This window comes from Coturnix japonica, chromosome 4 (genome assembly GCF_001577835.2).
Source record: "Coturnix japonica isolate 7356 chromosome 4, Coturnix japonica 2.1, whole genome shotgun sequence".
NCBI classification, from domain to species: domain Eukaryota; kingdom Metazoa; phylum Chordata; class Aves; order Galliformes; family Phasianidae; genus Coturnix; species Coturnix japonica.
In genome coordinates this window covers 50629398-50655299 of record NC_029519.1, presented here as the reverse complement: position 1 = coordinate 50655299, position 25902 = coordinate 50629398, and the positions used below count along the sequence as shown (strand labels likewise).

The following is a 25902-nucleotide window of genomic DNA, read 5'->3' as shown; positions in this document are numbered from 1 at the left end:
TTCCTCTATGCTACACACAATGGTGGTGCGTTAAGGGATGAGTTACGCTAACATCTGTGCAGTGCTCTAAACATATAGCACAGCAGAGATGTCAGCTTGCATTACAGCCAGAGTTGTGCTGTAGCAGGCAGCCTGCAGGATGGGGGAAGGCGAGCAGCTCCAAGCACCCCACACTAGTGTGCCAAGAAGGAAATGTGCCATGCAGGTTTCCATTAGGATTCACAGCTGAGACCTCGTAGCAAGAGTTAAAAATCTGTCAGCTCTTTCCTCAGCTAATGCGGGATGTGCGTGTGCATGCAATGTGAACGCATGAGCCTGTGCGCAGCAGCAGTTTTCCTCCCAGCGAGGCAGCTGTACCGTGTAGAAATGAACTGCATTCATGGCGTAAAGGAGTGGTGGAGGAAGGCTGTGAAACTGGGGAGCCAGTTGCAAATATTTACTCCCCAGTTCCTCTTCAGGGGAGAGTTGTGTGCAGCGATTCCAGCACAAAAAGATGGGGGGATGTCTCAGTTTAGAGCTGCACATTTACACTGGAGCATGAATGTACTACTGTCAGATCAGTGAAGGGAATATGCACAGAACAGCACAAGGAACAGAGGCATATTTTCAACACAGGCCATTCTGTGATTCTGTGATTCTATGATATTTCTTTGACCCTTGAACAAAATTGCAACACGTGAGTCGTGCCTAATTTTGTATTAACCTCCATAAATAACACAGTGAGCAGGACCGAAGCCCCGGGGTTGTTTGGTGATGTGCATATTTACAGGGGCATGTCCAGCAGGCTGCTGACAGATGCATTCGTAAGCACTCAAAAATAAAGTGTATTCCCCCGTCCTGCCTTCCTTTTTCTCTAACAGTATATCCTGACAGCAGGCATTTGGCCAGACTATCTGTTGTGACTGTGCCACCAGAAAATGTTCAGAAGAAATTACTGATAATCCATTCACTTTCTATTCCCATTGGAGTTCTGTTTAGTAATGACATTAAAAGAGAGCACGATCCAAACAGACAAAAAACAAAACCAAAACAACCAAAAAAAACCCCAAATCTTCTCCTCCGCTTCCCAATCTGAATAAACAACTGAAAATTGGGAGGGAGTCCTAAGAGCAATACCCTGTATGAATTTTATTACAGGTGTTCAGGAAAGAGATTGTTTACAAGATCAGTATCATAAGGACTTGGAGAATTTGCAGGGGGGCAATAGTAGGGAAATGATGAATAGCTTGGAAACACTTGAGCTGGGAAGTTTTCCTCTTGTTACAACAATGCTCCCATAAGTGCAGTTCACTCCTGAGCTGAAACGGAACCATAATTTGTAGCTGCCACTTAAGTCCTCCATAAATTCTCCAAGCTTTCTGAGCGGAGCCTCCTGCATGGCAGCCAAGAACCTGGCCCTGACGGCAAGTTCTAAAAGCTGGCTCCAGGTTCAGGTTTCCCTAAGGCCGCAAAAGTAGTTCATCTGTGGTTGCTCCAGTGGATGCAGAAGGTTGGACCTCCGTAATGAACCAAAAAAGGCTTAAAGAAAATCCTAGAACGTGTTACTCTTATCCAGAAAAAAAGAAATATTGAAAGAGAACTGTAAATAGGTGACTGTAAGAAACAGAATAGCTGCTCCTCTCACGTCTCTGCAGCTTAACAAAATGTTGCAGCCCAGTGGAACAAGCACTTGATTTCAGAATTTGAAACAACATTTACTGTGGCAAAGGAAATGGTATTTTTGTTCAAAGTCTGTGTTTGCCAAGGGCTTTTTTGTATATGGCTTTTTTATTCAGCCAAAGTGAGGTTTTCATTTTATTTCTGATCTTGCAAATACAGATTTTCTCTCTGCTTGTGTTTCGAAGGAGACAGAGAGCTTTTGCAAGGTCATTCATGTACACTCATTATGAGCTCTGCTAGGAATACTGTATCTTTAGCTCACGGACAAAATGAGTAGCCACTTACAGCAGAGGTCTAGATGGAAAGTGGCCTTGATTGATACCTGAGTAACCATGCGTTTAGAGAAATACTTTTTAGGACCAGATGGTCTTGAATGGCAGCCCGTGGTCCTTCTCAAGTATTTGTGTGGCAAAACTTTACTGCCCCAGGGTGAGTGATTGTGAACACTGATGCAGTTAAAGGTGCATATGCCAATAAAGCCAAAGAACTGCAATTTGATCAATTAAGTCTACATATCTTGTCAATAGAAAATGTGACCCAGATTGGCAGAACTCACCGGTCAGCAAGCAATGGTGTCCTTAACAGCACAATGAAAGCACCTCTGCCTTGTGCTGCTCTAGAGAGGCCTGCGTGGATAATGCCTGACACCCAGCCCTGGCTGGACCAGGAGAGTGGTGGTGGGCTTGACATTACAAACACAGAGGAGGTGAAGGAAGCTGAGATCTGTGCGATATGACAACAGAGCTCAACATTTCTGCTAACATGGCCAGCAGGGTGAGGGCAGCGGGTACAATGGGAAAGTCAGAGGAGAGATTCTGAACTAGAAACAAAATAGAAAGTAAAAGTGCTGCGTGGGAGAGAGGAAGGGAAAGATGCTAGACAGCAGATAGAAAGAGGAAATCAGTGCAACAGAGCTGTGGTTGATGGAGTTACATCACTTGTGTAGTGAGAAATGAGAAAAAGGACAGTAAATGAGTTTTGTAATAGGAGAGGAGAATCACAGACAGAACAAAGGAAGAGGACAGGGAACACAGACAGAAAATGTTATTTTAAGAAAAAGGAGTAAGTAAGGGGAAACTGAAAGAAGGTCCAACAGTTATTGGTGTCAGGAACAGAAATGACCAATGTGGAAGTATATAGAAATATGAATATACGAAGACAGTGGGAAAAAGGGAGAGAGGTTAATCAGAATATTACACAAATAAATGAGAATGGGGAGAGGTATAAGAACAGACAAGAATATCAACAGTAAGAAATCACACAAGATATTTGGGCTTGCAGTTCACTGTAATGGTTTGGCACTTTATTAGCTGGTTATTAAAGTACCGTGACTGCTGTATCTGAAAGGGGCGCACTTCTGCCTTTTCACCTTTGGGTATGAAACGATCCACACTTTCCCCCCAGCTAACTGCAGACAGTGCTGGGAAGGTGCACTTTGAGGTGGCAGAAGGGGAAAGTTCCCCATGGGAAAAAGGAACAGTTTCTTCCTGAAAAGCTCCACTTGGGGGCTTCAGCTCAAAGTCAAGGCTAAGCATTCTGTAATGGCTCTTTAATAGGAGCTTGCACAGGAAATTGTTTTGCAATCAATAGACCTCAATGCTTTTACTTATTGCTGCAGAAATACTAATTTGGAACTGGAGGTATGCAGCAACAGGGACACTCAGCTGCTCTTCCTGCCATGAGTGGCCTCAACTCCAGCAGACCAAAGTGAGCCAGAGGCAACAGGTCAGGTCAGCACTAAGTTACCTGTTGTGCCATTTGTTGGACCTCTTTTGTTTCCTCATTGGAGCTGCTGCTTTTCTAAATAAGGATTCTGGTGAGCAGTAACCCCGGTAGTGTCACCTGTATGTATGGTGGAATCACTCAATGTAGCCCACATGCTTCCATTTTCAACCGTCGATTGTGGTCCAAGCTGTGTCTTTGTGCCTTCTGCAGGAGCAGCTCTGTACCAAGCACCTTCTGGTCGATACCTCAGCTGCCATCTCCAGAGACTGGGGCCAGCTACAGCCACCCCAGGTCTCCACCAAGTTGGAAAGAGACAAGATAGAGCTGTTGACAGGTCTGATTTAGGGTGTGTTTTCTTCCCTTGGGGAAACTCTCTTGCTCAATCCCTTGCTGTTGTTCCACCATGTGTGCATAAACACTCAGAGAAGTAGATCCTTGAAGGTTCCCCAAAGAAAATTAATTATTTACCCATTATTTACACTCTTGACAAGCACCTTCCTATTCAACTATGGCAGTATGTGTGCTCTCTCTTATCCTGCTGCTGGAGCGCTCCGATGTAGGATTAATTTACTCTTCAGTGAAGCAGAAAGATGTTGGCAGAATAACTGATTTGATAGCTCAGTGATTCTGTCATACTCTCATTATGCAGGGGACCAAGTCTTCTCTCTGGCCTTAAAAAGCATTACTCCTGACAGCCTAGGAGGCACTGCAGGCCATTCGCCTCCTACCTCTTGAAGCACCACAGGGACAACTAGGTGAAAAAATATTATTATTATTATTATTTTTGGAAGAACAAAAATACAGGTGTAACAAAATGAAATGTTTTAATTTGTTTGCACTGGAAAGGAAAAAAAAAAAAAAAAGCTCTAATGACATACAAGTTTCATCTCAGAACTTCGAATAGTATGTTTTTTATCTTCCTTTCAGGGTATTTTTAACTGAGAATGCTCCTCTAAAATAATTCTCAGGAAGAGGTTTGTTTCCCTCTAAGTCACTTCAATTCTGAGCTGTGTGTTTATGAGCAGCTAGCAAAATAAAATAAAATTAAATAAAAATTACACAGCTTTCCATACATGCAAGAATTATTCCAGTTCCAAGAATGATACATTTTGCCACTGAATGGCACAACACTGATTTGAATGATAGATACTGAATTTAAAAGAAAAGAAAGGAAAAGAAGCTGCTGCAGGCTGTGGATGAATTACTAAATTGGGTAAGGACTGGAAATCAGAAGGAAGAGCGAAACACAGACAGGAATGCAGAAGGTTGCTGTATAATGCAGTTAATGACTGAGACCTTATCAGTGGGATGCCAAACCAGGAATTCAGATCCAATGACAAAGTCAGCAAATGCCCAGCAGTACCATGGTAAATCTTCACATCCAGTTCAAAAAGACCAGTGATTTACAGAAAGGGTTCAGACTGTTTCAATGTTTCTGTGAAGTTATTACGAGCTATAATACTTAGGAACATTACAGCACAGCTGCAGTGTGTTTTTGGAAAAGGGGAAGGGGCACTTCTCTGTAAAACAGTCATTAAGCAGCTGGTTTATTGCTGGTTTTGCTATCAGTTACCTTTCTCTGCAGGCAAATCACCATTTCCCTTTGAGTTGAATAAGGATGTATTCCTATACCTACTAAAGGTAAAAGGGGTTTTCTTTCCCTGTTTTCAGTGGATCTCCTGGTGAGCACTGTCCAGATAAAGCTTTGATGTGTTATAATGTCAACTTTTTAACCAGCCATGTTGAAAAGATCACTGCTGAACCTCAAAAGTATTTCATAGCAGGACAGAAATGATTTCTCCAGACTGACTACTCTTCTAGCCACCACAGCCACAAAAGCACTCAGAGTGATTTATTCAAGACCTCACTGTAAACTGTAAACTGTAAACTGTAAACTGCCTACACTTATCTGCTACATACAAGATCCAGGAGCTCATATCTCAAATGCTGCCAATAACTATAGATCAGGGTGTGCACACAAATATGTACACTATTATGTTGTGGTTAGAGGGTACAGCAAGGAACAGATAAGCACAAAAATAATAATAAATAAATAAATAAAAATAATGTATCAAACAAAGAAACAAACAAAACCATTGACCCTTCAATGTCTATAATTAAATCTGAATGGTTCCAGGATGCTACTAAAGTGGCCTGGGTTTTCATCCCAATCAGCTGACTAACATAGTTTATGCGTAATAACTTTCATTCTTACTTTGGTCCAAATTTCCAGCATTAACAAAAAAATACTGTGGTCTGAAACATACAGAAGCATAGAAATATCTGTTACAAATTAATCTGAAAAGTCACAGGCCTTATTAAATTACTAAATTTCTCCCCAGTTTTCTTTGAGAAAGAGTGGGAAAGAGGTGTCCAAGTAGAAGTCAGCCGTGAGTAGGATGCTGGGGAGATGCATCCAGTTGACAAAGGACCAAGAAAAGGTAAAGGAAAAGAAACAACAAAAATAATCTTATCAGACCCCAGAAGCTCCAGTTAGTTTTGATCAAGCGTTGCCTGCAAAAGGCTATAGACTGTCCACATAAGGCTATGGCTGGCAGCGCTTAGGTCACTCATTCAAGCAATGAAACTACTTCAAGGAAGACAGTTATGACAGATACAAGTAGATCAATCATTTCAGTGACACACTCACTGCTTTAGGCTCGTTGCAACTTAACCCTGCATGGCAGCAGGAGGCCTCGGGACTCCTAAATGTGAGCAGAAAGCCCAGCAGTTTTGGAGGTGTTGTGCTGGAGATGGCACGTGTTGTGGAAGCTGTGAGAGTGGAGAAAAGCTGTGATGATGAGTAGGTGCTGGCTCCAATGTGCTTCTGTGGCTTCTGTTACTGCTCTTCGGGGATTTGGCTTGTTGGATTTATTTCTGTGGTTGCTTTCCAAGTGTTTCTGGAAATTTCAGGCACTGGAATGCACTGCCCAGGGAGGTGGTGGAGTCACCAACCATGGGAGTGTTCAAGAAACATTTGGATGTTGTGTTGAGGGATATGATTTAGATGGGAAGTATTGGTGATGGTTGGACTGGATGATCTTCTACGTCTTTTCCAACTGTGATAATTCTGTGATTCTGTATTCTGTGATTCAGCACTAGCCTTGAGGCTCACTGGCTGGATGTCGGCGGGACTCAAAAAGTAAAAATAAACTGCCTCCAGAGTTTTCAGGGGGGTGCATTACTTTTGGTTTGGTTGTGATTGAATCTGAAGAACATAAGCTTTTTTTTTTCTGGTGTGGTAAGAGGCCTAATTGTCATGTTATCTTGTGGTATAAATTTAAAAGAAATATATGCACCTGGAAAAGTGGACTATGACAACCTCAGTATCACCATGATTGTGAATTAACTGCATTCTGTGGATATATTCCATAAAAGCTCACAGGTATACAATTCCAATACAAAACACAGAAATCTGTATTCTCTGCTCTGTTGTGCCCCCATGCATTAAAGACTCTGTTAAACAGGCATTGGAAATTGCAGACAACGTCAAAATACTACAAACTCACCCTGTCATGTGTTGGTCTTATGAATCCAGTACTGCATCTCAGCAAGATCTAGAACAGGAAGAGAGTGAAAAGGAACAGCATTGAGATGATATGCTTCAATCATTCTTAAGTCACCCAACTAAATGCCTTTTGGCATCATAGCCATTAATCTCCCTTGTCTGGTCTAACCATGGACAGAGGAGATTCAAAGACATACTGTAAAGTTCAAGGCACTTAATTTCATTTGGTGGAAATTGTATGTAGTTGTTTACATAGGGCTGAATCTTAACGTCTTTTGGTGATTGTTTTATAAATAAGTGCAGGCACTTCCAAAACAAACCACGGAGGTGACTCGAGTAATTTCATCTGCAGTACATTCATATTCAGAGCACTCTGCTGATGGAGAACGTTAAAGAAGGAAATCAATTACAATACACCCTGCTCCCCCACAAAGACGTTCCCAACATTGGAGACTGACTGGCTTTCCAAGAGGAGATAAGGTCAAATCTAAGTAGCAACAAAGTTATTCAGAGCTGAGAAAAGAAACACATATGGATTTTAGGGTGGAAATTGGTCAATGTTGATGTTTCAGATGCAGGGCAACATTCTCAAAGAGGTGAGAAATGGAAAATATTTTCACGGCAGTAGTTAGGGAAGGCTGAACAGAAGAGGGGAGAAAAGTTGCAGTTAGAGATGGGGAGGATCTTGAAGCAATCGGTGCATAGGCCAGCACTGAGACAGCGTTGACTGGGAAGGGAGACTTGTGAGAAGAACACAGCTGTAAGGTTTTAAAAACAAGCAGAGGAGGAATGGAGTAACTGGTTTAGTAACCTAGTCAGCAGGGAGTGCTAAAAGTAAGAGAAGAGTGAATAAGAGTAATGGCATGTACAACTCCCAAGCAGCTGGCCTTCACACCAGTCTAACTTTGTCAGAATGCTATTTCCTACCTCTGTGCACGCTGCAATCAGCACATTTCAGAATACTCACAGCAAAAAAATACATACAATTACTGGCCAAAAAACATAAAGCAAAAAGGATTCCTTGAATTAAGGATAGTTCACTGGAACAAAACTATTTGAATAAGGGAAGTTCTGGCTTCCTTTTCCAGTAGAGTTATTTTGCAAAATGTAAATCAGTAGCACAAGAAACCCCTTTTCTTTCCTTTTGCTTTTGTTATACTCATTTGCAAGAGTGCCAGCAGTTCCCAACATTTCCTTACTGTGTTATCTCCAGCTCCACAGAACATCTACTGTTGTAGTGATCTTGATAAGGGCGCAGCTGGCAATGTGACCACTACATATCAGTTGTATGTAACGTGATATTTGTTCTCCCCGCTTACATGGTACAAAAGGCTACTGTAATGATCTTTCCTGTTCTCTGTTTACCAAGCAAATTAAAGATGAACCCATCAGTCTTTTACTTCCTTCCTTCTCTCCATCCATACCTTGGACATCTTGTGCCCAGTGATGCCTATTGCATTATTTGAGGGCAGCTGTTTTCAGCAGCCCAGCCCTGCAGTATTCTCTTGCTTGCAACACAGAGAGAAATTTCACAGTGAGACATCAGACCAAATGAGAGCATTTTCAGGTGTGGGACAAAACCAACAATTTCAGTGATTATTTTGCTCATCATTACTGAGAGTAAGGGTGGATGAGCAATTGGATGGCTTACACAGCAAGGCAAGGAGGGCTGGCCTTTCTGTTACAGTCATCCAAATATAGTCTATGCTGACAGCTACTGAAGCAACCCTTATGTAATGGTGCTTCACTGAGTGGAATAAAAGCAGGGGTGAACTCAGCATCACTCCTGTCAGACAGAAGGGAATGGCATACATAAGCCTCCTTCACAATTAGAATTAACAGGTAGCTTTATTGGATGCCTATTTAGAAAGAGTAAATAGTAAATCATTAGCTCCTACAGCTCTCTGAGGGTACATATGTGCACATGTAACCTGAGAAGCTCAGAGCCTGCAGCGTGCCGGGTCTGGGTGGGACTGCCAGACCCTGTTTTGGAGATTCCTGCAAACAAAGTTGTTGCAAACTGCTTTCAAAAGCATTGTATCACAGGAAAGCTCTTTAACTCAGACTAAGGCTTTATCAGGATTACAGCACTATCTCTCTTTCAATGTATTAGCACCAAATTGATTGGAGAAACCCACAGGAACTTTTCACACTTGGAGCTCAAATTTTTCTCTTGGAGCTGTAGAATATGATGGATGTGCTGCCATCAGTTTATTTCAAGCAAAACTGACAGCCAATTGAGAGCATAGAAACCTGATGAATTAAATTCATCTCCTTAATGGTATTTAAGCTTTGGCTCAAGTAAATATTTTTTTAGCAATTATTATGAAATATAGAGTGATTCATCCCCCAACTAATCACCAAATCACAAAGGTTGGAAAAGACCTACAAGATCACCCAGTCCAACCATCCACCAATCACCAATAGTTCTCACTGAACCATGTCCTTCAACACAACATCCAAATGTTCCTTGAATACCTCCAGGGTCAGTGACTCCACCACCTCCCTGGGCAGCCCATTGCACTGCCTCACCACTCTTTCAGAGAAGTAGTATTTCCTAACATCCAGCCTGAACCTCCCCTGGCACAGCTTGAAGCCATTCCCTCTAGTCCTATCACCAGTTATACAAGAGAAGAGGCTGACCCCCAGCTCACAACAATCTCCCTTCAGGAAGTTATAGAGGGCAATGAAGTCTCCCTGAGCCTCCTCTTCTCCGGGCTGAACATTTCCAGCTCCTTCAGCCACTCCTCATACGGCCTGTGCTCCAGACCCCTCACCAGCTTTGTTACCCTCCTTTGAACATGTTCCAGGGCCTCCAAGTCTTTCTTGCAGTGAGGGGCCCAAAACTGGACGCTGCACCCGAGGTGCAGCCTCACCAGAGCTGAGTACAGGGGGATAATCAATCAATCACTGCCCTGTTCCTGCTGGCAGCACTGTTTCTGGTGCAAAGCCAGGGTACCATTGGCCTTCTTGGCCACCTGGGCACACTGCTGGCTCATGTTCAGCCCAGCATCAATCAACACCCCCAGGTCCATTTCCTCTACACAGTCTTCCAGCCACTCTGCCCCAGTCCTGTAGTGCTGTCTGGGGTTGTTGTGGCCAAAGTGCAGGACTCGGCATTTGGTCTTGTTGAACCTCATCCCATTGGCTTCAGCCCAGCTCTCCAGTCTGTCCAGATCCCTCTGTAGGGCCTTGCTACCCCCAGGCAGATCAAGACTTCCAGCCAACTTGGTAACATCGCAGACTTACTGAAGGTGCACTCAGTGCCCTCATCCAGGTCATCAATAAAGATACTGAATAGGACAGGCCCCAGGACCAACCCCTGGGGAACACCACTCATGACTGGACTATGATTTGACAAATGCAGTATTTTCACTTAGGTTTTATGTATACCTTTAATAGTCATTTTGTCTGTAAATACAGACCTTGCATTGGTCACTAGAATTATTCAGCCTTCTTAGCTTCATAGCTTAATATCAACTTTTTCCCTTCCCTTGACACCAGCTTGGAGAGGAGCAGCCCCATTCTCATAGCTTACATTCAGCTGGAGCTGGGTGAATGGAAATACATGTACATTTGAGACCCTGTCTTCCAGCTGACAAAAGATGTAGGTATCCGCTTTCCCATTATGATTTCTATCCGGCAAATCTTTCTCATTCAGAATTTTGGGGAATTTCCTTGATGATATCCTTTAGAGTAGCTTCTCAGTTTCTCCACTGGAAAATAATCTTTCTTTCAGCTCTTAATTTTCATCTGTAGTTCCTCCTTCCTAGACTGTGTCCCACAAGGAAGAAAAAAACACCTAAATATCTTGATCAGCCTGGAAGGCTTCTCCCTCCCAGCCTTAAGTCTCTGTATTCTCAACCTTGCTAAGTGTTTCTTCCTTTTTATAACAATACCAGAAGGCCCAGGAACAGGGTGTTGGTCTGTTTTTTTTAAAACTTCGTTAGATGGGTTCTCAAAATATCATCAAAATGATCTCACAAACACATAACCTACTTCTACATGCAGACAAGCGGGCTGGCTACAGAATTATCAGTGAAAATTCCTTGTCCAGAGGTTCTAGTTCTCACTTCTTTTTTCTTTCCTGAACCTGGTCATCAGCATTGAATTCCAGAATCCTTTAAAATATGAACCAACAAAAGAAACAAAGTATATAAACCCTGGTGAAAGACATTGGTAGACAATAATTACACTTACCAATAGCTCTGTCTGTCATACCACAGGGAAAATACTGATCAGCAAGTTATACAGAGAGCTGCCTGTAGGTAGATGTACTCTCATTGTTATTAGGTGGAGATGACATCAGTCTTGGAGAAAGTTGGCGGTACACAGAGTGGAAAACCCAGTACCACCCTATTTCAGAGGAGAAGAGGAAAAAAAAAAAAAAAAAAAGCGACATCAAATACAGGAATTAAATCCCCTATTTTCAACACTATTTAAAAGTAGCTGAGGTATTTTAAACAGACAGAATGAAAAGACTTGGACAGCACTTAAATTACTCTATAAGTTTTTGAAGTATTTTGAAAGTATAAATATAAACCATTGTAAATCCAAGATTATTGAGAACTGAGAAGTCATAGCATTGTGAATGAATGCTGTTTGCCTGATGGTCTCTGTCGAAATGGGTGACAGCATCCATCTGTATTCTGTTTGAACCCTTTGGTACTACCACAACAAAAACATGTCACAGCGATATTACTCTGAGGAGCTGCTCTACACCTCAAGTGAAATTTCAAAGGAGTATTAACAACACAAACTACACTGTCTCTAAAAGACTGTATTTACAAGGGAATGTATTTCTTCTGATGCATAAGAGTGGGAAAGCTTGCTGATACACTGTTACAGAAGATTTTGGTATTATTTGCCACCCTGAGAATTTCAAAATATTCTGCTTGAGTTAATAGTCTGGAGAAGAGACTCTGGTTGTTGATAATTGACAGAATACATGTGGAAGACATCTGGACCACCCAAATTCCTGTTCAGTTTCTATAATGTCTTGTTCCTTTGTACAGCCACTGATTCCTAAGTTATCGCAGCTTTTTAGGCATGGTGCCATAATTGCATCAGTGCTGGTACATTGTCAATCAGACAGAATCTCTGTAAGAGCTTTGACTACTTCCTCTGGGTGCTTTAACAATTCAGGAATTAAAGTTTTTCTTTATATATGTAAACTCCTCCTTACATATTCTGGATTTATCAGTGTTTTTATTATCACTCAGGCAATAAAAAATGACACCGAGCTGATAATAACATGGAGCCAGCACGGCTCAGTTAAGCATCTCTGGCGGGCTGAAAAGCAATGAAAAAGAAAAAGACCCAGAAAGTCCTACCAGCTATGCAGCTGCAGATGACAGAGGTGATCCATGTGATGGCATGTAGATTTCTAGCTGTACATTGGCTGTACCTGGCCTCCTGCAACACAGGGCATGCTCTGTGCATGCACCCACTGCCTGTATCAGGGGCTAAATCCCTTTATGTGCATGTCATATGCCACTGCAACTTTTGTCTTTCCTCCCATATTGCCACTACTGCTCTTCTAATTTCCTGAAGTTTGAGAGGTGACTCGGTTGGAAGCAACTCACTGCATTTCTCTGCAAATGCATAAGGATGCGTATTTGTAGACATAAATGTGGAATGCTCCTTTGCTTATGGGAGCATCTCAGGCTGATTCACTAAGGAAGTGGTTCTGGAAAAACAACCTTGAGTTACCTCAGCAACAGAAGGTAATAGATAACATTGATCCAATAACAAAAGCTGGCACAGTGCATGTTGAGAGGTAATTTCATGGTTAAAAATTAAACTGAGAGGCATTATGACTGTGTAGTGTTGACCACAAATTTTCATCTGCTTAGGCATTACATACAGATAACTACAAAACAATGCTTTGTCTTCTTCTCACAGTCTTTGTATGCTGCCATGTTTGATTATCAAAAGGCAAATATCCTCACAGCAAGCAGCCAGCAGTTGGTTTCATCAGCAAGGAAGTCCTGGTGCAGTACATTGCATCAGTGATGCTACAGCCTTCAGAACAACCCAGAATAGGACCGCAATGGGCCACTCCAGATAAAAGCTTCTATCCTAATGGGCTGTAATTTTCCTGCCTTCTGTAAAGATGGGAATAAAATGCCACCCTCATTTGTTTCTCTCTCTTTAAAAAACAACAACAACAAAAACCCACAAACAAATAACTTTAAAAATGTCAGGTTGTATAGATACATCCGTACTGTTATTAAAAATAAAAGTGCAGATCTGTGCCTAATACTAGTATAGAATTTTTATAGGTATGTGAGATACTTTCTGTTAGTTCTTTATAATTCTGTACATACCAGATCTCATTCAAAGGCTATTTTTTCAATAGCAAAACTTTCTGAGATTTCACAAGTCCCAGAAACAGGCACACTTTGAATTCTTTGTCAGTATTTGCAGGGTAAGTATTAAAGACAGTCACTTTAAAGGATGTCTTTGAACAGCAGGTCAGTTGAGTGATTCACTTCCTGCTCATTTCTACTAGACTTTGGTAAGTGAATTTCCTTCTTTTTCTCTTTTTAATCTTTGATTTTGAAAGATTGGTAATTATTTAGCCTTTGCTTTGTGCTGTGTACTGCTAACCACAGATTTCTTTGGGGTTTTTTATGTTGCTTTAAGAAAACAGGAGGTGTCAAACCCAAATTAGGTTTAATAACAATGCCATTGTATAACCATCCAATTAGTAGTTCATTCAATGCTATTAATAGCAGCTTCCACATGTAAATCATTTAAACCATTTTGTGTAGTGTGACAAAAACTGGCAAGAACAGGCTTCATATTAGTTATTCACAGTCTGAAAAGAATAAATGAACTTAATGGATATATACAAGGTGCAGAGTAATTAATATGCTACCAGTTGCCAGAATGCTGTGTGTTAAGATACTGTTTACCTTTCTGTTCTTCCAGATTTTCAGAACAAGAGCAATCGATCTGTTGAAGTACCAGTAGCTCTAGTAGTTTTAGTCCCAACTGTTTCATGTGACAGACTGAAAGAACAGCTCAGAGTGGGGAGATTATTTGTAAACAAAATACAAAATTGAGTGCTGATTAGCCATTGAGCAAACACTGGTCGTTCAGTGAGGGTTTGAAGTATTCAAAGTATTTGAGCTTCAGATATCTATTCTACATGCATCTCATACAGAAGGATGCCGAAGACAGAGATCAGACTGAGGTGGTCTGAATTATTCAGAAAAGGTGAAATTCTTTGAAGTGTTTTTCCCAGGAATACTGTCTAAAATTTCATACTGTGTTTCATGCAGATATTCATTATCATACTGTAATGACTTCTCCAATGATGATGACCTTTTACTGTGGTTCAACTGGAATTCTGCCCCACAGTATAACACTGGTTTTCACTGTCCTCTATTTCAGCTATTTCATAATGTCAGCTATTTCTGGGCAGACATTTGTTACTCTGCATCCATCTGAGCACAGACATCTAAACTCTTTCGAAAATCTTGACTGTATTTGCAGTCATCAGAAGAGGCTTGAGTTTCTGACCGTCGAATCTGATCCAGAACTTTTTGTATGAAGCATATTCTGAGAGATCAGAAATTATTTCTATTTTTTTAAAAAGCTACTTTGATTTGCAACATGTGAGTTAGTTTGATCTTGAAATCCTCTGCTCCTGAATCCCAACATGGAAGCACTGAATTCATGAAGAGATTTTTTTTCCATGGCCTAACAGCCTTCCACTCTTCATTTCTTTTTATAGCAGATGCCCAATTTGACATGAAGGTGGAGCAGATTTAGCTGGTTACCTGCTGCTAAAATCCTTTCTTATTTACATTAAAGTATGCTGCTACTTCTCCTTAGTTTTTGAAAATAAATGGTATCATTTTTGCATAGAATATCTTGGTATGATAAGCTTTAAAAATGGCTGGCATAGTAGCTGGCTCACAAAAGCAGGCTTCCTGGTTAAACCCGGTGAAGCAAATTCACCTTCATGAGGATCAGTCAAATGAAAGACTTAAAGAAAAATGACCGTGACCCACTTTGTTCCATTGAAAACGTGTCTCTGATGCTCAGCTAAAGAACCATATATTTCCTGAGTGCTCAAAGCTACTTATATGAGAGAAGATTGCTTTATAAGCCAAGATTCATAGGATCAAGCTAGTATATGAACATCAGAAAAGCCCTGCTGCATCACACCAATGGCATATCTTGCCCAGCATAGAAGGAAATGTCATGCAGGTTTTGGAGTACAGAGCCTGGCTACTTTCTCCAGCCCCACGCCAGCCCCTAACCACATGCACAGCTGACTTTTATAGCAGTATACACTATATATGACATGTATAAATAGCAAAGAAGGCAGGGGAAGAAAGCATGGGAAGAAAGTGGTAAGTGTGAAATTTTCCCATTCACCAAGAGTGATATTGCTTCTTAGAAAATGGCTTTTTGCAGGAAACTGATCAAAGCATTCACAATTAAATGGTCTTCTGAACTCATGATACACAGGTAACTCCAGCCAGCTTTACAGCTCTCAGTTTGGTAAAATGCACAGACTTATGAAACTCACAGCAGCCACAGTGTACATGCATTTGGCTCACCCTCCTAGACAAGCAAGGTTCTTATTTCCAGAAGTGGCCTTGTATGCCAACCATCGCTAATGGGCTTTTTAGTGGAAACTGCAAGCAATGGGCTGTTCCTCAGATTCAAATATTACTTTCCTGAGCAGCAGCAGCTCAGACGAATATCTTGCAAATGGAAGATGCGTCACATAAGTTTTTGGTGCCTGGAAGCTGGCTTTGTTTGCTATATATACAGCACTGCCAGTATTTCAGAGACAATTAAGAAAATATCAAATCATTCAAGCAGCTTTTTGTCTGACAAACCTGCAAGCAAAGGATTAATATGCCCCCTGAAATTCTGACAGATAGAAGCTTTGTATTTACTTTAACAAACCTGCCAAAGAGTTTAGAAAGGCCTCATCTAGAGCATTAAAGCACACCTCTAACCTGCATTTCTAACTGAACATCTCTGGATGTACGAACAACAATGATTTATGAATAAACTTACCTACCATCTGTAAAGGAGCAAATTCATCCATGATGCAAGATTGCCTCTTTACTTCAAAATGTGGAAACGGGACTCTGATTGCATTGCTGCTTTCATCTTCTCAATATCAGCTGAAAAATAATAATATGCTCACTTCACCCTGAAACCTCTAACTTGAGGAAAAAGCAGCCTCCAAATGATTAATGCAAGATAGTTATGTGCATCTCTTTGCCCTTCCTGCAGTCATTTTCAAGGTATGCTCTTCTCAAATTGGAAAAAAAGAGATTAAAAATACCAAGTGTGGGTAATGGTGCTGGCTTTACCAATTACAGTCATTTTCAGAAGCTCAGAGAAACATGCTTCTGATGTGAAAAAGGCACATACTAATAATAGTAAAGGGAAGGCTTTCATTGAGACTTAGATGCCTTTTTTTCCCTCATGTCGTGCTGTTCTTATCAAGTAGGGCTTAACAGCAGTCCCTGTTTTTTTTTCCCAGTGCACTACATTTGCTTTGCCTTTCCGACTTTTTTAAGGTGGATGCATGCATTTTGTAAGTTAACTGCTTGGACAGGAATTAGCTGTCTCACGCAGAACGGATGCTGTTTTATGTGAATAGTTTGTAAGTAAATGCCGTAGCTGAAGTCATGGGCATTACAGATACAGGCGTGTTCACTGGAATCTTAGATCAAACTGAAAATAGAGGCTAACATAAACTAGAGGATGGAATTACATGAACTAAGGAGACCTAAGCTGGCAGCACTGCCCAGTTTTTCTAATGGTTAACCCACCCAAGAACTGAATACTTTTTTTTTTTTTTTTTTGGCATATCTAAGAAAACAAGCATCCTTCTTCAGAGGACATTTTCATCATGTATGAGTTGCAAGGTTTAGGTCAGAGGTAACTGCACAAAATGTAATGGCCTGTTTTACAGAGAGAGATGGGCACAGTGACCTAATGATCATTTCTGGCTCTAATCGTTGTGACCAGAGAAATGTTGCCAGCAGGTAATGGCTTTGTCACAAAGAAGCTGATTTTTTAGGAGAACCTGGTTCAGTTCTGCCTGTGATTAATTGTCAGCCTTCTTGCCAAACCTTCTGGAGAGGTTATCTGCTCATAGCTCAAAATGTACCTGGTCATCATTAAAACCAAAAGAGCTAATTTAGAAAGACAGCTGCAGGGAACAAATGGGCTCCTGTCTGAAATCCTGGATCAGAGAAAAACTATCAAGTTAGCACACAGTTCTATGGTATATACAACCTGCAGGGATAATCATGTAAGGAATAGATAACCTCTGCAACAGACCCAAAGCCAAAAGATAATTTTCTTTTCTTAAGTTTGTGGCCAACAATTTCTGTTCAAAAAAGTAATCATACTTGAAGAACAGTGTAAAAAAGAAAAAAAAGAAAAAAAAGAAAAAAGGTGTTCCATTTCCTACAGAGCCAGTAAAAGGATTAGCCTTCCTTGGTGATAAAAATTGAAATACTGAGGGTACTGCTGTAAAGAAAAACATGTTTATGAGGCCACTATGTATTTTTATGGAGGACGATTTTCAGCCTATGAGTTTTATATTTCTTGCAAAGATTCAGATAAGTTTTCTCAGCAAGGAGCCATCCAAGTATTCTTGACAGAGGTTTTAAAAAGAATTTTTTTGTGGAAAAAGGATGATCTCTAACAAATCCGAACCTGAAAAAGCATGAATAAATTGATTACAGTAATCTATAGTGGACTAAAGCCAAAAGATTTTTTGCCATCTAAAATGTGCAGATCCTTAGCTGTAATGCTACCAAAGTAATGGCTTCTGAAAGAGAAAATGGGAAACAGGCTGGTGGGAGTAAACACCATGCAGAACAGTGCAGTTGTACTTCCTGCTATCAACAACAGTCTCTACTGGATCTTTAACGTATAAAGACACTTTCTTAACTGAGTAATAGCTGGCTTGTTTCTTTTTTATCTGATTCATAAAGATGCACAGAATGGATTGACTTTGTGAAACTGCACCATAGATGACAACATCTGAGGAAACTGGAAATCTCAGCAAGAAATCTGAGCTACTTGCTACTCTTTCAAAAGTTTATGTTTCCTTTGATGGTAAGTGTACAGGCCTTGTCTTTATTCAAGGCATGCCACACACAGCAATTAAACATACAGGGCCAGACGGATGCTCCCGAGCCACTTAGCCTTTTATCACAGCTTCACCTCTCTGCCTCTGCTAATCAAATTGAAATTCTACTCCATGCCAATGTAACATTAATGGTTAGAAACTTTCGCTTAATATCCAGCCTATGTGCATCCATCTTCAGCTAGGAGCCATTTGTTCTGTTTCACTGTTGTCCCTTAATTTCCATTTTGCATGCGCCTAAATGCTGTTTAATAGCATTGCTGTGTTGAGAGTGCCTTTGCCTTCTCTTTCAGTCCCTGTCTTTAGTCTCTGATCAGGAGATAGGTTTCCATTTCCCCATCACTCTCAGACTTCTCATGGCAGCTGTTCAGATTTGATATTCTCTTTTTCAAATTCAAAGATAAGCAAATTCTACATATTATTTATAACTACATATCTAATCTTATTTATAATAATTATTTCTTAGGAGGGAAATTTTATTTCTGTCCGCCATTTTGTTTAGAAAAAACCCTACAATTTTAAAAAATATTATTATTCTTATTATTTTTCCTTTTAGGGATGAACTAAGTACTTCACTGAGTAAAACTGGAAAGAGTACGTTATGTATACTGTTAGGTATTATACCGCTATATTTCCTAACTAATCATTCCTCACAAATAGAGTCTCAACTGTCTGTCATACAGCTTGTAACAAAATACCATGGCCCCAAATCTTATTTTTTTTCCTGACTTTAACAGTGTTATTACCATATTTCCAGGAGAGAGATACATGAGTTATGAGGTTTGATTGTGCAATAATAGCTGCTCAGGGATTTACAGCCCTTGCTATCTCTGTGTTACAAAGCTAACTGGCAAACATGCGAGACTCTCAGGAAAAACAATTAGGCATGCACAATGAAATCATGGATTACTGCTGTTTTGGATCTCCTTTGAACTTCTGGCAGGATTGCTTTGGAGACTCATATAACCTCTAGCTGCAAGTCCCTTGATAGTTGGGACCCTGTAAATGTCAAGGTCAAGAGCAATTTCTGCTTATAATTGTCCAAAGAAATAAGTTTCTGGCTTCTTTCATGGTGTCACTGACTTTGAGAAAAATAATTGCTAAGGTTAAAACATCTTTTAGTGATCTGAAAAGCAGTGAAATTTCTCATCCAATACCATGAAAGCCCCCACACCTTGGGCTGGTACTTGTGACCTGTCAACTACCTGATTGCTTCTCCCCATTATTCTTCAGAGACTGATAAAATATATATAAAATCTGTGCACTGTTAATGTGCACTGCTAAATGAAACTTTTTATTTGGATATGGATCAGTAGAAATAATATTCAAATACTGTTGATTACTGAAGAGCTTAAAAAAACCACTAATTAAATACAGCAGAATAATTTTCCTGCTTAAAATGAACACCATTGTTCAGAAATAACTCCCAAATTACCTTATATTTTGCCTACCTTACAAAGTACTAAATGTGATCAATGTGCTCACAATAGGTATCAACCAAATGATAGAGAATTAGTCCACAGTAAATTGACTCACTAATGGGGTTTAGAAAGGAATGAAAAGATACACAGGGCAAATTGTTTGTCTTGCCTGGGCTTTAGGCTCTGCAGAAAGTATCCCAGAAATCTGAGCTAGCGTGCAGATTTATAATGTACATCCACAGACTGCTGAGCACCCCAACCAGAAATTTTATCATGTTTTATAATGACTTGAGATTAATTTTAGATTCCAAAGTAGAAAATAAACCAGCAGGAGTATGAATGGTCTCCTATGACCAGGGACATAAGGTAGATGTAGTGGAGCATTAAATTTCTGGAGCTGACAGGCAAATTTCTATTGCTAATAGTGACAATTGGACTGTATAACCTCATAATTACCAAAGTGTAAAGATAATGCAGACTGACAGAAGAAGAAAATACGTAAAGGAACATAGCAGAGATCCTTCCTGTCCCATGGGAAAAGATAAAAGTGCACCATCAGCTGTGTAAAAAGTTTTAAGAGATACTGGATGTCTTAAACCACATGTTATGATGAACCAAAGATAGACTAGCAAGGAAACCCTTAAGTCAACACAGAACAGAAAAGCAGAAGCAGGAAAGAGATACCAAAAATCACTTAGCAAGAGTCAAGATGACAAGAAAAATATCAATTTCTCAATACATTAAAAAAAAAAAGACATTTCTATTGCAGCAGATGAATAAAAACAATTGGAATTTTCTGTTGATTAACATCCATTATAGAATCACAGAATCAAAGAATCACCTAACTTGGAAAAGACCCACAAGATCATCCAGTCCAACCATCCACCTACCAACAATATTTCCCCACTAAACCATATCCTTTAGTACAACATCTAAACATTTCTTGAACACCTCCAGGGATGGTGATTCAACCACCTCCCTGGGCAACCCATTCCAGTGCCTGACCACTCTTTCAGAGAAGAAATTTTTCCTGCTATCCAACCTGAGCTATGCAACATGTTATAGCCATATCACATCCGGTGTTAAGTTTTGGGGATTTTAGTTTTTCAAGTGAACTGGTTAATAAGTGGTTGGAGGAAGAAACAAGTGGGTAAAAGGGAAGTAAGATTAGTACCCTAGGAAAAAATACAGCTAATTGCTTTCTGAGGGGCTGACAGACTGGACACTTGCCGTCTTGAACAAAGCTCTACAGATGAAAGTACAAGAAATTCATCAGTAGTTCTTGCTACCAGAACCTTGAGCACTAAGATCAGGAGTAAATACTCACCTACAAACAGAAGTGCATCCTCCAGTGCTGAAATAGCCTTAAAATTTCTACAAATTACATTGGAGTCCCCTAGCTCAGAAATCCATTTTCAATACTGGAAAACAATATGTTTCAATTGGTGTTTAATGAGCCAGTTTTACAAGCCGAAACCAAAATGAGATTAAGAAAAGAAATTAAACTGAAAAACTGAGAATGATAATTGAGAAATTAATAAAAGACTTCTGTTAAATGCACTCAAAACCACAAACTTGGGCTGAAAAAAGAAAACTGCTGGTTAAAAAGCAGTCTGGCTTTGTAAGAAATGAAAGCCACAGTAAAGTAATATAAATATTCCCACTTTCATTCCTTGATAGTCAGGGTGCTTCTTTAACAAACTATCCTCCTTTTCTGTATTGATGTAAGGGTCTGTCTTTCAGAGAGAAATTTTACGATGATGCCATGGGGCGACCCTTAAAGCTGCCCCTTCTGGAATTAACAGAGGAATCTTCTGATATACCAGAGGTTACAAGGTTAGCATGAAAGTGATGCACATAGAGTTTGGCCCAAGTTCCTTCCTCTTGTCAAAGTCAATCATAGAGAAATCAAACTGAACTCTGATGTTCTCCTCATCTCCTCTCACAGCTTTCATCACCATTATTTAAAGAAAATATTTCCTTCCTCCATCACTTGCTAATGTTTATTGGCATTAGCTGAAGTTGTCAGTCCAAGGAGAGAGTTAGCTAGAAGAAGGAAAACCATAGAGCAGGATTGCAGGGTTGAGCATTTCTTCTGAACTTGATGCTTTATTTCAGCAGCTCTGCTGGATCCCACTCTCTAAAACCTTGATGTTTCTTGCCAGCACATAGGCTCCAATTTCAACATTTTCTTTACAGTAACTCCTATTTATGGTAAGCCAAATGGACATATTTTTCAACGTAGATAAACCCCCTTCACTCTCATCTGAGAATAAGCCCAATATGGGAGTGTTCAATGTATCTTACTATTCACATGAATACAAATAAGAAAGCCAAGTCTATAAATTGCATGAGATAGGCTTCTCCCAGAGGACGAGCAGGAAGTATGTGAATAAAGGTGCATATACAAGGCAAGGCTGAGCCCCTAACAAGACATCTGTGGAAGGCTGGGAGAGAATAAATCTTTTCCTTACTCTCCTGCGGAACTGCATTAATCTGGCCTCAATTAGGCTTTTCTTACCTATTGCCTTTCCCCCCATGGGAGAGCAAATAAAAACTGCAGTGAGGAAGGAAAGAGGAGAGCCAATGCCAAGGTAAAATGTGAAAAAAAGAAGAAAAAAAAGAAAAAAGAAAAAAAAAAAGAAAGAAAAAAAAAAGAGAGAGAGATGTAGAAAATTATCCTTTTAGAGCAGGAAACACTTAAGATAATGTGATTAAGCAAAGCTCAGCTCCTCCCTGAACCATTTATGAATTTACACAGCCTGGGTACTACATTTTCTCTGTCCAGAGCCAAATAGCTAAGACTAATCCTTTATGAAGTGTTTCATCTCAGAGAAAGAAGGTTGTCTCGAAGAGCAGACCCCGACTTGTAGAGCTGTTTTCTCTGTCAGTCATTAAATCCAACTCCCCTTTTAACACTGCTTTAAGAGTAAACAACCATATTCCATTTGCACTCATGTAGTGTACAGACTGTATCTCATTTTCAGTAACAGAAAGACAGTCACTCCTTATGTTCAGGTGCCTTTTTCTCTCTTACACGTGTAAGAATGTTTGTGGTCTGTGTAGTACAAAAGCTACTTTATTGTTGAAACCCATTCATAAGGTACCAACAATTAGGAAACTACTGATCTAATCAAGAGGGCATGTTTGCACCCATAATAAAGCCAACAAAGACACCAAGGTGCATTCATATGAGATATGTGGAAAGAACGGCCTTAGAGTGAGCTTCATGGACTTCCAACTGTGACCTTCAGAGGCTGTACTCTTTGATAATGTTGAGGCATGTCTTAATTTCTTAGAAACAGAACAAATATGGAAATATCGATAAAAATTATTCAAATATTTCCTATTCAATGTTGTTTAGATTTGTTGAAATCATATTTTACTACTAACAGTGAGATCTACCTTTTCTATTTCTACTAAAAAAGAATAAATATATACATATATCCATCTACCCACCAATGTAGTCATCGTCTTATGATACATCCTAGAGCAACGAATCCTGATAAGCCTCATCTGATTAACACACCATTCAAACAAAGTAGGACTCAGATAGCACCTTTTTTGTCATCTTCATCATCAGTCCCTGGAAAAAACAGAACCCGAAGCCATCCAGAGAGCTCATCCCCAGGAGTAGCTACACATATGGACAAGCCAAGATGAAGGCAGCCCTTCAGCCTTGCTCTGTAATGCAACTCTCTGTCCTTTCTCACTGCTCCTGTTCCATACTTTCATTCTCTGGTGGCGATCTCAGTCCCAGCCTTCATTCTTTCTTACTTTATTTTATCTCATAATCCCCTCCCAGGTAAACTACCTTGGAGCAAAGGAAACAATCGTGAACACCCACTGATTTTACTTCTACCACACCATTCTTCTTGAGTGCATTCAGCCACTTTCACCACCTGATTTCTATTTACAGCTTAAACTCTATGAGGCAGAAGCCTCATAGAAATGCCCCACATTTTCACAGTGAGTAGCATGTTTGTGATCAAGCTCTTGGCCTTCAGATGATCTATTTTTTTCCCCTTCCATCCTTTGCTTATATAATGCATATGGTTCATTAACATGAAATCTTCCACTATACAGAACATCTGTTTGGGTTTGGTTTTGTTTTTTTTTTTTTTGTTATTTTTCTTTTCATTTTGGTTACTCTGCGAAGTTGTCACGTCAGCTTCGGGGTATTTTTTCTAAACTTGATCCTTAGAAAGTTGATGCAACCAGGATGAGAAACCTTTCCAGATTTCATCTCTCAGGGATAATCCCATGTTGGTAAATGCTATTTCCTGATTAAACGCTTATGTTAGGAGAACGTCTCTCTTCATAGTTGAATCTTTTATATAGTTTTGGAAAAGATAATCCCTGGGTTATTAACGCTTTCTATAGTCATGTTGAGCTTGGCAAAGTCTTCTTTCCTTATATTTCACAATCCTCCCCCTCTCCCCCCCATGTATATTCCCTCGAAACATTTCCTCCATCTGTTTTGCATTTTAATGCTTGGATGAGACTCTGTATTTTGGGTGATGTGGCCATTTCTATATAGGGCATTATCTGTTTTGCCTTTAAAAATACACCAGCTTTGCAAATTAGGGGCTAATGATTTACATCCCAAATGCTGCTAACTGTCTCATTACTGGACAAACAATGACTTTTTCTCAAATGTCAGATAAAACAGATGGTCAACACAATTTCCTTTCCTCTTCTTTAAAAAATACCACTTGAACTACCAGGGAAGAAATGAGAACAGGGACACATGCTTCAGATTGCAAACATATTTGGTTTCAGTCAGCATTTGACATTTAAAACCTGACCAGTTCTGTTAACAGCAATTTTTTCCTATTTCAGTTAAAACTGACAAACTGTTTACTATCTTATATAGTGAATCTGCTTTTGTCATTAAGAAAACATGACATCAAAACAAAATAATTTACTACGAGTTCTTAATCATGAAGTATAAATTAAGCAACATTGTAAAAAAATGCTTAGAGATTATTTTCAAGCAAGGAATTACCATTACTTTTATTTTCTTGTAGCAAACTGTTCAGTGCATGGATGCTGATTTAAACAGATAGAAAAAAAATGTCCATGGGATAAATTTCAGCATCCAAAATTTTTGTGTATAGTCTAGAAACATTACCTACTATTTAAACTGTGTAAGACATAATTAGTTCTTACATAATGTTTGTACAAATGGATACATACATTTTCATCTGTCTTTCCTGCACAGAATCATAGAATCACAGATTGGTTTGGGTTGGAAGGGACCTTTAAGATCATGTAGCTCCATCTGCCCTCCTATAGGCAGGGACACCTCCCTCTAGACCAGGTTGCTCAAAGCCCCATCCAGTCTGGCCTTGAGCGCTTCCAGGGAGGGGGCATTCACAACTTCACTGGGCAATTCACAAGGTCAATGAGCAAATTAATATATTACAGGTAATAGAAGTATCCCAAGCATTACACACAAGAAAAGTATGGTTTAAAGCAGATATAAAACAACAGATCTGTGGATGAAATTTACCTCAGACTAAGCCCTGTCTGACTTGGAAATCAATGATGTTTCTGAGGTACTGACACTTGAAAAGATGTGTCCTGTTACAACAACCCTCTACCCAACCTTTGCTTTGATATTTGTGTTTTCACCTGAATTCATGAAAGGAGAACACTGTGTACACAGCCCATCCAGCTGGAGTCACTGTTTGTAGAGTGGTAGACAGGAGGGTCTGTTGTATTTCTGAGTGTGTCTGACAACGCCTCCAGCTTGGCTCAACTGGATGATGGGATTAAAGAGGCATTTCTTCTAATTGAAACTGTTATCTATCATGAAATCTTTAGGAAAATGTTATGCCTGCATCATGATCTCTGCTGATGTTTTTAAGACTTTTGCTTGAATACAAGGTGAAATATTAGACATTTATAAATAGTCTTGACCTTGATAGTTACTAAGTATTTTATTGGGGAAAATTGTAATTTACTACGACAATAAACAGTAATAAATATGTAAATGATTATATAGTGGAAGATATCTCAGTATATTAATGTGTAAGAATAAAATGATAGATAACTCCTACCTAGGAAAAATGTACTATTGCTACTAAGACCCACAAGATTCAAAGAGTAAATGAAATACCCCAGAGAGATGAGAACCAGGAATGAATAGACTATTCTGTATTCATTTACCTTTTCTAATATGTTTTCTCAGTTGTTTTGTTCATAGTATAATGGAATGTTTGCTTTGTTTTTATAGTTATGTGAAAATCTCCAGCACTATTTTCTCATTTTTATAGCAAAAAACGTTGTCACTTTAAATGTACCCACCTTTTGTATGTCTTGAATAAAAGCCTTCAGAAGCAATGAAAATGCTGTCTCATGTTTAAGCAAACTATGGCAGTGTCTCTCAATCACTTCTATTCCAAAACTTTCCATTAGTGGAATCTGAATCACTTCTT

General features: G+C 39.7%; 1 long non-coding RNA gene across 3 annotated transcripts; it reads right to left on the bottom strand.

Annotated features, from left to right (window-relative positions):
• Positions 1–158: 158 nt before the first annotated feature.
• Positions 159–25902, bottom strand: LOC107313611. 3 transcript variants are annotated; one of them, XR_001555081.2, is made up of 5 exons: positions 25772–25902; positions 15941–16050; positions 11093–11248; positions 6894–6941; positions 159–4135 (listed from the first exon to the last, which is right to left on the bottom strand). It is a non-coding gene; the product is annotated as an uncharacterized LOC107313611 (long non-coding RNA). The 3 variants fall into 3 exon arrangements; XR_001555080.2 differs by lacking the exon at positions 25772–25902 and having other exon boundaries at positions 15941–16349; XR_001555082.2 differs by lacking the exon at positions 25772–25902 and having other exon boundaries at positions 15945–16347.